Here is a 13,931-nt window from a genome sequence, read left to right as displayed (position 1 = left end):
ATCAAGGTCCTCAGAACTCTCTGAGTCTCTTGTGTTCTCAGGTGTTTTTAATTCGGTCAAATCTGGGTAGAGCCTTCTCCTATTTTTAGTTTCAGGCTCTCTTGCCTTCTCACTACTCTTACTCTTAATACTCTCTGCCACTTCACTATGTGATCCTTCAGATTTTTCCTCATGTAGTTGCTCAAGAACAGCTTGACCCTCACTCACAGCTTCTTGGCATTTACTATCTACTATACATCCTCTAACTAACTTCCAAAGTGGTATAACACCACCCTCTAAGGTGCCTTGCTCACGAGCGAAATCTAGATCTTTCCCTAATTTGTCCCAGCTAGGAATCGTAAGACTCCCTGAAAAGGCAAACCAAGGAGCCGCTATATCAGCTTCTCTCAAAAACATCTGCAAAGTACTCTGCTTTACCTTAAGTCCTTTTGAATGTAGCAACCCATCTAGGGCCAACAAAATTGGGCTTGAAGAGGTAGCGCCCATAATGTTTTCAGAGCTATAAAGAAAGTGAAAGTACAAAAGCTCCACTCTCTCTTTCTTTACAGAGGAGGGTCCCGCTATTAGCTTGCGGATTCCCACTTTACCTGGGAACTTACCGGTGCACCACCCTGACTGCTGAAAGTTCTGGATCCTGGGTTCGAGGAATATGGTTCCCTGTACGGGCCACCAATTGTCGCGACCCCTCGCCAGCCAGGGAAACACGACACAGGATTCTTCTTTCAACAGTTTATTCAGGCCTTGAGTCATGTATCATCTTCTAGCGCCCGCGCCCGACACCCCCAAGCACAGCATAATAAAGCCCCCCCATCCCAATCCTAAGCCACCACGTGGATCTCTCTCATAGGGTGGTAAGGGATTGCGCGCCAACTCTCCATAAAAGGAGTTGTTTACCACAGGCCACAGTGGAAGCCGGCGCCATCTTCTAATGGCGGCCACGATCTATAACAATGGCTTACCACACAAGCCAGACAATATGCTTTGAGATTGCAGAAGGACAGTACCTCATTTCTGACTACAGGCATGATTGAGCAATTACTGCCCAGATTTCATGACTGGACAGAGTTCCAGGCCTCACATAGGGAGAGAGTAATAGAAGATGCCATGCAAACTCTGGCTCAATGATATCAGAATAAGATATATTCTTAGATGCAGCTCTTGTCAGCCAGTTTCTTGCTTACAAGGGGGCTTTGGATTTTGGCAAATCTTCACTTGGCTTTCAAGAGCTAACAAAGTTTTCCTTCCCCTTTCTTTAGTAGGCTACTCTTCTATTTTCATTCTAGACATAGAATCACAATTGTGCGTATGTCACCTTAGATATGGATGCAGTGTGTAAGCAAGGTAACTCTAGCCTCAACCAGAATTGCATAAGCTAGGCCTGTCTATACTGGATAGGAAGGAGCCCATTGTGGCTGGTGGGTCCATGGCCAAGGCTTCTACAACTTTTTCTCTCATTAAATTTATTTCCACCAAAGAAAAATAAAAGATTCCACAAGAGGAAAACAATTATTAAACACATATAGAAATGGGAGTTATACAGCAGAAATATTTTTAAAGGAGTTATAAGAGGGAAAAAAAATTATCTCACACAGGGAAGGAGTCTGCTTGATCCCTATATCAAAAAGATAATCTGGCTGCAGAAGAATAAACATACTCACAAGCTTTGAAACCAGACTCTGATGAAATATAGTTCAAACAAATTAGTCTCTGTAAATGAGGCATATAATATTAAGGACTTAACTCTGGAAGCCCAACATCCCCTCCTGTCCCATAAAATCTTTTATATGTCAGAAATAAAGCAAGCCCAAAGAATAGATTGACAAATCCGACTCCATTAAAATTTAGAAAAATCTGTAAAAAGTAGAAGGAAGTGAAAAAATATAATGATACCTGAGCATAAATATGAGTATGAAAATAATATCAATAGAAATTAATTGTCAGTAAAAAATTTAAAAGAGGAAAAATTAATAAACATAAATTAACTAAGTGTAGAAAAATAGAAAAATTTTGAAGAGTTGTAAGATCACATAGGTGTTATGCTCGAATTCGGGACCCACAAAAGATGACCAGAGACCAAGATCGATGTAAGCAGCAAAGAAGTGTTTATTGTGAGCTAGCTTGGTCCTCTGCATGCACACAGCAACTGGTGACACTGAGAGGCCCTGAGCCCAGAGTTTGCAGCAGTTTTATACATTCTTTGGAGAAGGCAAGGACCCCCACATACATCGTAGCATCTCTTAGCAAATCATCACACACAGCGGGAAAATCAAATAACAACTCTAAAACATGATTAGCATATCAAGTGGCGGGAAAGAATCTGGAAAGAATTATTGGTTAGTTCAAGGGGTTGACACACTTAAAATTGATTGGTCTAAACCATGAAGATGTCGCAAGGGGGTATGTGCCAAGCTGCAGGGCTTCTAGTTTAGATATTGGTCACCACACCTAGTGGGGGCCATCTGGAATTTCAGATATTTCAATATCTTGGCCTATCTTAGGCGATCACCATCTGCAGCTTTTCCGAGAACTGTTTCTACAGAGCTTTTCTGTGGTATTTTCCTGACTTTAGGACAGCAGTAGGTCAGGGGTTAAATTTCAGAGTAAAATGAGGTCCCAAGTAGAATGAGATTGCTTAGGTCTTTCAATAGGAAAATGCTAAATGCTGTGAATTATCAATAAAAAGTAACATACAATAACATGAGGGTGAGTAAGGATAAATGTTAATAAGGAATAAAGAGACATACATGAATGGTAGGATGGCTGATACATTTTTCTGACAGTTACTAATATTAATCCATTTTATACAACCCACTATTTTGTAACAGTGTGTAAAGTATTCATAAAATATTAATATTTGGGGACAAAAATGACACTCTACATCAACAGAAGACAAACTTGAAAGAATTCATTTCCATGAGCAGTGTAATGATTGGATATAGTAAAGCCCCTGACAGCAACACAGCAGCAGATGTTCAACAGATTGAGGCAAAGAAATCATTACAAAAATAGAGAAAGAAAGAGAGAGAGAGAGAGAGAGAGAGAGTATTTACCATAATCCCCATGAGAAAAGAATGGTAAGAATGAGTTACTAAAAAGTAAAAAGAAGCACAACTAAATACATGGTGATATTATGAGTAGTAACAAGAATCACAAGACTCATCATTTCTGTGTACAGATGGGAGATGAGATCAGTGAGACACAACAGCACTCCCAATAAGCCATATATTTATATAAACGAGGATTCCATGGATGTTTAGATTGTCATTACTTATACATACCTTTGTTTTATTGAAAGAATTAACTTTGCTTCTTCAGAGCATATCAACCAATCCACACTGATTTTCAAGCAATAAATTTTAAAAAACTTAAATGTTAAAATAAACATTTAAAATACTGGTGAAAACTATAATTATACGGCACCAAGAATTTATAAAGGGCACAACAGAAAAAACAAATAATGTAAATAGTTTGTTGTACTCACAATTCACAAGGAAATTGACACAGTAGAATGAATATATTCTCAGATATACTCCATGATTGTACAAATGTCAAGACAATTTCTAAAAGTTTTTGACACCCTTGTCAATAATCAAAAATATTAACATATTCCAAAATTTCAGGAACACTTTCACTGTAAAGATATAACCCTACATGGTTCATATATAAGAAATGAGTAAATCATAAGTAGCTCAGGAAAAAATTCTGTGAGGTCCAGCCTATATCCATTTTTCTTGATGTTGAAATGTCCCTCCTCCAGTGTCACCGAAGGACTGAGGATTGAACCCAGGCACATTTCACCACTAAGCTACTTCCACAGGTCTTTCTATTTATTTTTTTTTTCTTTACAGGTTTCACTCATTTCCACAGGCTGACCTTGAAATTTTGACATTCTTGCCCCCACTTTGAGTATTTAATACCCCACTTGGTATTACCGGGATATGCCACTCTGCTCATCTCCATCTGAATTTTTACCCTTCATTGCCCCCCCCACTCCCACATTCATAGTGTTCTATTTGTTCCTCCTTATGTATAAAACACAGGTCTACTACTTACTTTGATCATAACCCTTGATTCTCTGTCACTGTGTATTATTTTATTTTTATTTTTTAATTTAAAAAAATGACAGTGAAGTGCATTACAATTCTTATTATACATATACACCAATTTTTCATATCTCTGGTTGTATATAAAGTATGTTGACATCAATTTGTGTCTTCATACATGTACTTTGGATAATGATGTCCATCACATTCCACCATCCTTGAAAACCCCCTGCCTCCTCCATTTCCCTCCCACCCTTCTGCTTTATCTAGAGTTCCTCTATTCCTTCCATGCTCCCCTCCCTACTCCACTATGAATCAGCCTTCTTACATCAGAGAAAACATTCTGCATTTTTTTTTGTGTTTTTTTTTTTCTTTTTTTGGGGGGGGGATTGGCGAACTTCACTTAGCATTATCTTCTCCAATGCCATCCATTTACCTGCAAATACCATAATTTTATTCTCTTTTATAGCTGAGTAAAATTTCACCGTGTATATATGTTACATTTTTTTATCGATTCATCTACTGAAGGGCTTCTAGGTTGGCTCCACAGTGTAGCTGTTGTGAATTGTGCTGCTATAAACATTGATGTGGCTATGTCTCTGTAGTAGGCTGATTTTAAGTCCTTTGGGTATAGACCAAGGAGACGGATAGCTGGGTCAAATGGTGGTTCCATTTCCAGATTCCAAGGAATCTCCATACTGCTTTCCATAATGAGTACACCTATTTGCAGTCCCATCAGTAATGTATGAGTGTACCCTTTTCCCCACATCCTCGCCAACACTTATTGTTGTTTGTCTTCATAACAGCTGCCATTCTGACTGGAGTGAGATGATATATTAGAGTAGTTTTGATTTGTAATTCTATAATTGCTAGAGATGATGAACTTTTAAAAATATATTTGTTGATTGATTGTATATACTCTTCTTGAGAAGTGTCTGTTCAGGTCCCTGGCCCATTTATTGATTTATTGATTTATTGATGGGTTATTTGTTGTTTTGGGTTTTATTGTTGTTGTTGTTGTTGGGTTTTTTCTTTTCTCTTTTTTTTTTTTTTTTTTTTTTTGGTGCTTAGCTTTTTGAGTTCTTTATATACCCTAGAGATAGTGCTCTATCTGATGTGTGAGGGGTAAAAATTTGCTCCCAGGATGTAGGTTCTCTGTTCAGCTCACATATTGATTCTTTTGCTGAGAAAAAAACCTTTTCAGTTTAAATTCATCTCATGTATTGATTCTTGGTTTTAATTCTTGCATTATAGGAGTCTTATTAAGGAAGTTGGGGCCTAATCCCACATGATGAAGATTAGGTCCTACTTTTTCTTCTATTAGACACATGAAAAACCAGCCTCTACCTCAAAGCAAAGCCTGTCCAAGGAAGGGACATGACCTTTGTCCTTGGAAAGACCCACAGAGCACTCCTAGGCACATTCCCACCCTGCTAAGTTGTTTATCTACAAATAACAGGAGAGATCTGCTGCACCAGGTGTCCCTGACTCAGTCAGGCTAGGTGGGGACCCATAGCAGCCACCAATCAACATGAGACAGGGAAATACCTGGGATGCCAGGAGTTTATGGTGTTGGGAAACCATATAGTTCAGCATGAACACCCCTCTTGGCTTAAACCAATCAGTTCAAAGGAATCCCTCTCTTGTAGTAACCAATCATCCCTACCCAACTTGTTCCCACCAGTGAATGTGCTAATCATGTTTTAGAGTTGTTATTTGATTTTCCCACAGTGTGTGATGATTTGTTAAGAGATGCTATGATGCATGTGGGGGTCCCTGCCTTCTCCAAAGAATGTATAAAACTGCTGCAAACCCTGGGCTCGGGGCCTCTCAGTGTCACCAGTTGCTGTGTGTGCGTGCAGAGGACTGAGCTAGCTCGCAATAAACACTTCTTTGCTGTTTACATTGATCTTGGTCTCTGGTGGTCTTCTGGGGGTCCCGAATTTGAGCATAACAAGCCAAGTTATTTATCCTTCAGACCTGAACTGTAGAAATGAATATCCTAATTTCAGGGCTGGCAACAGAACAACTAAGAATTAAAAGTTCTATAAGAGCTAAAAGCTCAGGCCACAAGTGAATTATGACCCCTGCTGGGACCATCTGGAGTGTAGCCATTGAATTACCTCTTTAGTGGCCCACTGTTCCCCTGGCAGTCAGAAACACTCTCTCTGGGACAAAAATCTCCTGTTATCCATGGATAGCAAAGCAATAAAACCACTGATTTCTTTTTCTCAAAATTTTGTTTTTACTATTGGATTAGCATTAAGGACTAAGACCAGTTTTTGTAAGGAAAAAAAATGATAATAAAGGTATCTTGGAGTGAACCTGCTTCTGCTAGAGTAAGAGGTCTGGTGCTCTGACAAACCCTGATTCCATGCTGAGTATGCAAGTTGGCTGAAGGGCTTATTGAATGCTGACCACTGGAGAATTAGCAGATGGGGTGGGTTTGTCTCAGGTTGTCCTGGAGGAACTGTTCTTGTAAGGAATGGTGGACCTTTCTAACAGCTCAAAGGCTGCTTTTGCCTCAAAAGATGCTTGCCTTCTCTCCTTTTATGACAAGGGTTGGACCACCATTGGTATACTTTGAGAAAAAGGGAACTGAATGCAGTAATATCATGACACTGAAGCCAGATTTAAAGTTAACTAGTTAGGTAAATCGGGGCTAATATCAAGCAAAATCGAAAATGAAGGCCGTGTTGAGAATGGAGTCCAGGAAAGCAAAACAGCACTGGAATGTTAAGGCCCAGAGCCCATCCCAAAGAAATGTTCATGAAACAGCTCTCAGCAAAATGGAGATGCTAATCCAAAAGTCCTTCATGTCCAGATTACTCCTTTGGCCTACTTGTGCCCCACTCTTTGGGCCTTCCCACCTACATTCCATCATTGAAAGATAACTAAGGACAGGAATATGACAGGAATGCAGGAAAGCTGAATGAAGACCTTAGCTATAAAAAGGGGAAGACATCTCCCTTCCATGGATTTCACCTCTTGGGTCCCCTTCTTCCTCCAGGAGAAGTCTTTTCTGCTGTCCTTAATAAAGCTTCTGCTTTCAACTCTAAACTTGCCTCAGCATACTTCTCTGGTGTTATACTTCAACATTGTGGAAGCAAGGATTCCGTAACAAAAGGACATGGCAATAAGTGGTGGAAATACTAAATTAAGACTTGGGGACAGGGATAGTTTTGATAGTCTTTCATTTTAAGATTTGACAAGACACCCGAATTGGTCACAGGACCCTCAGCACTTGGCCAGAAAAAGTTTTTCTTATAACCATATGGCATCAATCTTAATGCACAAGGGGGAAATGGCAGGATTAAAAAACTAAATTCAGCAAAGGAAAAAAAATCTGTGGATCAAAATGAGATAGCTAGATTAGAGAAAAAAATGCAACTCTTCAGCTCTGGACAAAAACAGCAGCTATGCAAAATTATCTGAGAAAGTACAGGGTCCTATATTTTGATTTTAAACCCTAAAGTACCAAGACTACCCAGGATATAAAACAACTGCACCACAAACAGAACTAGTGATACCCATGTAAAGATAAATAGAATCATCTTTCTGGCCTCAGAACCCAGATTAAACCCCCAGGCCCTGGCTCTAACCAGAGGACAAGGTAGAGTAGATGCAAGGCATCCAGTGAAACTCCACCCCCATCTTCTGTGTTCTGAACCTCAGAGCTTTTGTCTGCCAGGAGACACTTCTGGAGATAGCCCTAACTTTTTCCACAGAGCTGAGCAGGGTAAAATGGCCTCCTGGAGTTTCCAATTATCAGGAATGTGCTTCTTAACCTGGAGCTTTTCAAAAAAAGCAGGGCCCTAAAAATGTATGGACTAGCCTGTAATCCCAGGAACTTGGGAAGGTGAATCAGGAGAAGCAAAAACATTTAGTGAGGTTCTAAGCAAATCTGGGGAACCCATCTTAAAAAGTAAAGAATGAAAATGCCTGTGATTTGGCTCAGTGATTAAGTATTCCAGAAAACAATTCATGGAGAGATACATAGATAGATAGATAGATAGATAGATAGATAGATAGATAGATAGATAGATATTGATATGGATCCAGATATTTGCAGCCAAGCTCTTAAAACATGGATTGAGTTGGATTTACCAAATTTCCTACAATAATCTAGTTCTGCCTGATTAAAACAAAAACAAAAACAGAACTTCACACTGATGAATACTAATTGGTGTGAGACCTGAGAGCTGTTGTTATGCTCAAATTCGGGACCCCCAAAAGACCACCAGAGACCAAGATTGATGTAAGCAGCAAAGAGATGTATATTGAGAGCTAGCTCCATCCTCCATGTGCACACAGCAACTGGTGATGCTGAGAAGCCCCGAGCCCAGGGTTTGCAACAGTTTTATACACTCTTTGGGGAAGGCAGGGACCCCCACATACATCATAGCATCTCTTAGCAAATCATCACACACAGCAGGGAAATCAAATAACGACTCTAAAACATGATTAGCACATTCACTGGTGGGAACAAGTTGGGTAGGGATGATTGGATACTACAGGAGGGGGATTCATTTGAACTGATTGGTTTAAGCCAAGAGGGGTGTTCATGCTGAACTACATGGTTTCCCAACATATTATCGACCACCATAAACTACTGGGAGGGTCATCTGGCATCCCAGGTATTTCCCTGTCTCATGTTGATTGGCGGCTGCTAGGGGGTTGCTATGGGTCCCCACCTAGCCTGACTGAGTCAGGGACACCTGGTGCAGCAGATCTCTCCTGTTATTTGTAGATAAACAACTTAGCAGGGTGGGAATGTGCCTAGGAGTGCTCTGTGGGTCTTTCCAAGGACAAAGGACATGCCCCTTCCTTGGACAGGCTTTGCTCTGAGGTAGAGGCTGGTTTTTCCACTATTAACAAAACAGCTTAGTATATTCAGCCAACAGTACTGTTGTTTTATGATTTTCTTGCCGTGTGTGACATCTACCACATTAGCATTTGGCCACATGGTTAAGGTAAATTTCAGGGGGAAAAAAAAAGTCAAACTTTTCCTTTTGCTGCTGAAAGAAATCATCTTAAGGTCTGTGGTTATAGTCCAGAGGTAAAGTGTAGCATTTGCCTAGCATATGTGAAGCCCTGGGTTCAATTCTCAGCCCCACATAAAAATTTTAAAAAAAGGCATTGTGTCCATCTATAACTAAAAAAAATAGATATTTAAAAAAGAAATCATCATAAATGCAATTGCTTAAAATAATAGGAATTTATTCTTTTATAGTTATGAAAGTTTTAAGTATGTTGACAATAGAATAATAGCCCCCCTACCATCTAGAAGATTATGGTGCACCAACAGCTACTCATAACACAGGCTAAGCCCCCTAGCACACAAAGTGGCAGATTCCCCAATGATCAAGTTAGTAGAAACTGTTTTATACTCACAGGAAGGAAGGGGGTAAAGGCCAAAATAAAAACGCAGACCAACAATCACAGAGATGTTTTGTGATTGGAATTCCAAATCTGCTTGTTGCAAGGTAAAATTGTAGAGCTTCTATGGAATACAGTGTGGTGCTATCTATAGAGGCATACACTATGTACATTTAATTCTACACTAGACAAAAAAGAAGTGCAACAGAAGATTCTATGAGAATGCTCTAGTCTCCACAATTGCTGCCTTTGCCACTGTGCAAGTTTGTAGCTGTCACAAACTCTGCAGTTCAGGGCCCTTCAGTACAGAGCCTGAAACCAAATCTACACACAAGTTCCAACCCTGTCACAGTACTATGTCAGAGAAGAGCATGAGGCAAATGTCAACTTTAATGCCATGTACCTGAAGGATAAGAAAAAGAAAGTGGAGGATAAGACAACCTGTAAAGACCAAAATAAAGAAGTGATAGAGAATAATGAGAAAAAAAGATCAGGAGGAAAAAGAACCCACTGAGGGATGATGAGGAGAATGAATGGAATGCAGAAGATAAGGAAGAAGAGGACAAAGACAATAAACTGAATTCTAATTTGGAGAAGACAGAAATTGGGGTGACAATAGGAGAACCTTTCCAATGGGCTTAGGATACGAGACCACTTAGGAAGTGAGAATGGGAAAAACTTGGGTGTGAATACTTCATATACTTTTAGTTCTGGGAACTGCACCAGAGATGCCACACTCTATTTATACCCTAGCCTTCTTATTTCCCCCTGTCAGGATGCTGACACTCCACCTTTGCTCTGCCATTGCTACATCTTCTGGCCTGCTCCATCTGATCCTCCAACTATTACATAATTGCCCCATCCCACTTAACTGCTCCTTCTCTCCCTCCTCCTACTTGCAGTCTGTTAGACTCTCCTAGCAACCCCCAGCCTCAGTTTGTGCACCAGCTGTCTCCTTCTTCATCTCTGGATTTACTTCACATCCCCTTTTATCACAGAGAACCAGGCTGGGATGGAGTGAGGGTTGGAGCCAAACCCCACACCTGCCCTGTTCTCTCATCCTTTTTGTATTAATTAGTAAAGACAAAGTCAAAAGTTTGCTTGTTTAATTATAAAAATAACTCAAATTTTTATTGTTTAATTTTAGTTATATATAACAGACACATTTTAATAAAGTTTTAAAATAATAATCTAATATGACTTTAAACGGACTAGTTGAAAAAGAAAAATTGTAGTTACCTACCACTTGGGAAAATAGAGGGGATAGTAAAAGGAAAAGGGCATAAAGGAGTTGTTGAGGGTAATTCAGGATTAATAATTAATATAACTTGAATGTTTACTATGTCTTTATTTTACTCAAAAAGTTGTGAGGAATTCCAAAAATAGCACTAGGAACACAATAATAACAGATATGTTAATATTGTTGTTTGTGGTGCTGGTTTCAGATAGTTGTATATATGTCAAAAAAGTGTATACCTTACATATATATATATAGAGAGAGAGAGACAGACAGAGACAGAGACAGAGAGAGACAGAGAGACAGAGAGAAAGCAATCCTCTACAAACTTGTAAAAACTAGAATTCATTAATGCTAAGATTAAAAAGAAAACAAAGGGCCTAAATCAGTAAACTAAAAAGAGAACTACAAATTTTTTAGCTTAACATTAGTCTCAATAGTTTAGAAAAGGTAAATTAAAAAAATAAGAGTAGAAGGGAAAAAAAGAAATTAAAAGCATAATTAAATGTATTGAGAATGTACATGCTATAGAATCACAAAGTTGGAGCTTTCTTTTTTTTCCTTTCCTTTTCTTTTTTGTTTAATTGTAAGTGAACACAATACCTTTATTTTAATTTTATGTGGTGCTGAGATGTTGAGAGCCACAACCAAGTCAATATGGCGCTTGGCATTTTACCAGAAGGAGTGGTTGAGAAGTAACACCAGCGAGCCATCAAGATGATGATAATTAAGTTAAGCTGTGTATAATTATTAAGATAATGACTGATTGCTGTAACTAGATGATGCTAAATTGAAACAAGCTGTGTATTCAGTTATGTATATAAACCTCTGCTGTCTGACAATAAGGCGGCTCCTTCTACCTCGGTGCCTGCTACTGTTGAGTTCTCACAGAGTTCCCGTTGAGTTTCCGTTGGTTCTCGCAGAGTTTCAGTTGAGTTCAGGTGGCGTTCCCGTTGGGTTTGGGCAATAAAGTAGTTCTTGTTTGAACCTACAAGTGGCTCGTGACCTCCTGGTTATTTGTGCCCAGCCAGACTGCGGCACTGAGAATCAAATACAGTGCCTCATGAATGCTAGGCAAGTACTCTACCACTGAGCCACAATGCCAGCCCAAATAGTAGAGTTTTTAAAAAGCAAATGAAATTAAAATAGCTTTTGTAAATTTAACAACTGAAAAATATGTTGATTACATATAATGTAGTTGTCAATCATCACATAATCTGGGAAGATCCTGAGCTGCCTGCACACTCCTGCCAAATAGATGCTGAGATGGATGCTGAAGAAGATTGTCCAGGGTCTCCACAGCCCTGTCTCTATTGTTTAAATACATGAAATGCAAACACCTTATTTGGCAATTTTGCCTTAGAGATAATTTAGGTCAGGCTATAATATCTATTTCCTCCCATGATCCAAGTCCCACACCTAATAAGGAGCTGGAAGCAGGATGAACTGTAACCCATTCTAAAGCCAACACATCCCCACCAGAGTAAAACACTAATGCTACATTTCTTATTCTCTTCTGACTTGGAAAGGACAATTATTCAGCAGGAATTGTGATATATGTACATAGAATATAGTACTAAATATTACATATTTTAATACAAACAGAATCTTTTCATATATCTAAATGATCTTTGGACTCTCATTCCAGGATACAGAAAATCCTAGTTTAGTTTACATCAAGGGCAAATACACCCTTTACAAATCAAAGGATAGACTGAAATTTAAAATGTGGTCAATTTCATTAGAGTTTATCAATTATAAAACAGGTTGCTCTAGAAGGAGGGAAAGGATCACCAAGTCTTATGTTTTCTTTTCTTTCTTTCTTTCTTTTTTTTTTATGTTTACTAGGGTTTTTTTTTTTAATCCCAAAAATACATAAACAGAAACCTCTTCAGATGCCAGGAGGCCTTTGCACATCATGTGGTATTACATTTACGTCACAAAACATTGTCTTATGAAAGTCAGTACACAGCTCTTTAACACAATTTGTGCATATGTGTATACACATTCAAATTAAGGAGACTTTTTTCCTACTTTACATAGTCCTCTGGTAGAAAATCTGGAAACTGGACAGTCCCCCTTGATTTCCAGCCTTGGATGTAAATACAACCTTTGAACAATTTTTAAAGGATGAAATGTGTAGAAACATTCTACACAATCTCTTTTAGATATACATGTTAGATATATGTTAGAATAAAGTAAGAATCCTACCACATTAACAGTGTTACTCAAAGGAAAAAAGGAGATAACATTTGAATAAAGATGCAAAACTTTAGGACAGGATGATCAAAAAATTTTATATACATGTTCTTAAAGAAAGTAATTTTCTCTTAACAGATCCACAATGCATTTCAGCCTCTCATGATATTAAATCAGCATCCATTGGTAGTAGCCATGATCTTCCTGTGCAGTCATGAACTTAAAAAGATGCTTTATGGCACCTGTTTAAGTTAAACAGTTACTAATGAGGTCATGTGGTAAATCCCCCTCCTTTTCCACCCCACAAAAAGCCAAGTGCAAAATCAACTTCTATGACAAGATCTCAACCAGGTCAAAGTTTTGGAGGCTGTTTTGGTGACAACCAAAGCTAAAGATTCTGTTTAGGGGTTTGCCCCGAAACAAAAACTCTGGTCCACAAAGCTTAAATAAATAAAAACTACAAAGAGAACAAGCCATGATTCACCTTCAAATAAGAGTTTCCTAGGTAGCAGTTAAGAAAGCAACTAAGGCCAAAATGCTACTAAAACATACTGTTGTAATTGGTGAGACTCTTCTGAAAACAAACACAAGTCCCACAAACATGGGGCTGATGTGCCACAGGAAAAAATTTCAAAACCTAAGTCAGTGTTTTTTTTTTTTTATTTCCACAGTCCAGTAATTTATTTTAAATTGGAGTAATTTCAAATTCCACAAACAAAACTGAAGAACAGCAATATTTTGTTTGAATTCTCTCTTCTGTACACTCAGTGATCTAAAACACCACAATATCCAACATACACAAACCTCAGGGGAAGGGTTAGTAAATACACACAAGATTGGAATCATGGTGCTTTGTTCCTAAATGGAATGGTCCCACAGAAAAAGCACAGGATACAGCACAACGTAAGGGCACCTGTTACATATGAAGTGAACAAAACACACTAGCATTTTCTATATGCATAATGGGGAAACCTGCAAAGGTTAAAGGGCCTTTATGCTCATTTTAAAAATCAGGCAAGTTGTCTGTATGCATTCTTCAAATAATTTGGAGAGCACTGCAATCCAATGTAGGA

The sequence above is a fragment of the Marmota flaviventris genome, chromosome 19 (assembly GCF_047511675.1).
Source record: "Marmota flaviventris isolate mMarFla1 chromosome 19, mMarFla1.hap1, whole genome shotgun sequence".
Taxonomy (NCBI): Eukaryota; Metazoa; Chordata; class Mammalia; order Rodentia; family Sciuridae; genus Marmota; species Marmota flaviventris.
This window is presented reverse-complemented; position numbering follows the sequence as displayed.